We start from the raw sequence: 2,205 nt of genomic DNA on the forward strand, positions 1-2,205 counted from the left end.
CATTATGTACTTCACTGAATTCAATTTTCAATATATTAAATATTGTAGTTATGAGTGAATACTTTACGGAATAAGTGTGGCCAGAATAAGTTAACATAGTAAATAGAATATGTTAAATAATATGTAAATTTGCTATCTAACGTAGTAGCTGCCACTAAGAGTGGATTGGAATTAACCAGGAGTGCAGCCATGGGGGCATATGGGGCCAAGTATAGGACTCATAACATCAGATAATGCAATATAGATGTTGAAACTACTTGTTGATGACGCATAAGAGCAAAGTCAGTAGAGGAAGAAAGTGCATGACAAGACACCCAACAACAGATGCCAATAGATACTACACCACAAAAGGATTATAGAGATGTTCTTGAATATGCACAGATCACTGCAAACAAGATATAGAGTAATAAAAAGAAGAAAGGTCGTTGGTAGACAAGCGTCGGTGGAAGTCATTGTGAGCTGCCACCAATGACTTTTGCAGTTGCTTTCATACACGGGATCTATTAACTGGGACTTCTGGTAAAACTCGAATGGCAGTTTCCTTTTCGAAGTATCAACGATTCAAATGCAGTATTTTTGTGCCAGTAAAAGAGAAGAATATCAAGAGTCAAGACTTCAGGTGAGAAATACGAGGTTCAATTGCAAGAAACAGATGCACACAGGGAAACCATTAATGACAGTTTCTGAATTAGTAAAGTATATATTATATCCTGATTTTAGTCACAAACCAGTGACAGATGAAAGTACAACAAACATGCACTTCTCAACTTCCATGTCCATCATCGGTTCGCCCATTAACATCCCGGGAGTCCCCCACCTGTGGAGCTTGCTAAGGCGACAATGGGGGAGAGTATCAGCAGGCCCTACCGACAGGCACAGTGCCTCTTTGGGATCAACACAACCACTTTGTCTTTCAGATCCTTTCTAGGACGATATCAACCAAGAAGTCAAAGATATCGGTTTTGGGCTTTGGTGATCACTCAGCAATATGTCTTTTGTAGCATCCGCCTTCTGTCCTCTTCAGTGTGATTCCAAGATTGTAGTGTCAAATTCCAAAATGAACATCTCACACGCCCCGGAAAATGTGACAGGCGCGCAAGCAGATCATCCTTACGTCCTCATCAGCTTTCATATTCTTCTTGATTCATTGTGGTTCATGAAATCGTCTACCTTATCCATTTATTGAAACTGATTTGCCCAAAAATTTTGGAGCTGCTGCTGCATGTGCTGATACGCAAGTTGGTGCTGAGCAAGCTGAGCCCCAGCAGCCTAACCGACGGACTGAATGGCTCCAACTGATGCAACTGATCCTAGAGCTGGGTCACCAGGCATCTGATTGGACTGGTACAGGTTAGCACCGTATGAAAATTGGCCGTCACTGCCCACCATTATCACAAGTGGAGGCTGGTTATGCACTGGGCAATCCACTCTAAATGAAGTCCACTGAATGAGAGAAAAAAAAAAAAAAAAAAAAAAGAGCAGCCCCTCAGCTCTTCACGAAATTAGGAAGCATGAAATATCTCCTCATATGTCAAATATTCCCAATTAAATGAAAAACCAGAACCAACAAAAAACTGTACTTGAAGCCCATTTCCGCTGCGAGAAGTTGAAGTTGATAAAGCGAAGAAGCAATAAGAACATGGAGACTGAGAGCAAAAACAAAAGTCCTCTTGTTTTTCATCATAAATTTAGAAATGGCGAATTGATTGAACATAGATTACACCAAAACTAACAAAACAAAATTGTTGGCTTATTAGGAAAAGTTTCCATGCGTTTACACATTGGAAGTCAATAATTCAGAACTGGAAGAACTTGTTCCTTTTCCATGAAGAACAATACTTTTTCCTCGAGAACTTGAGAAAACACAATCATTGGAAAGGAAATGAAAATTGACATAAGGGGAACAGATGGTTTCAACATTTCTAACGGGCACACGAGTATAACAAGTCAATTGCAAGATACAATACAAGTGAAAACCACAGTAAGAATATCATATTTGAAGCAGAAACAATACCATATTTGCCGCTGTAATGATGTGATTAAAGAATTAGAAAGTACAGAAGTTACGGCCATAAACAATCATCAATTGAATTCATACATCAAAAGCAAATATGAACTATCAACAGAGAGAAAAAATAATATCAAAAAATAAATAACAAGACTGCAAAATCAAAGATCATCGTGTGAATAAATGACAATATAGTT

General features: G+C 38.6%; 1 pseudogene; it reads right to left on the minus strand.

The window, feature by feature from the left end:
* Positions 1-720: 720 nt before the first annotated feature.
* Positions 721-1,681, minus strand: LOC112093049 (annotated as a pseudogene).
* Between the last annotated feature and the right edge of the window lie 524 nt (positions 1,682-2,205).

The sequence above is a fragment of the Morus notabilis genome, unplaced genomic scaffold (assembly GCF_000414095.1).
Source record: "Morus notabilis unplaced genomic scaffold, ASM41409v2 Scaffold670, whole genome shotgun sequence".
Taxonomy (NCBI): Eukaryota; Viridiplantae; Streptophyta; class Magnoliopsida; order Rosales; family Moraceae; genus Morus; species Morus notabilis.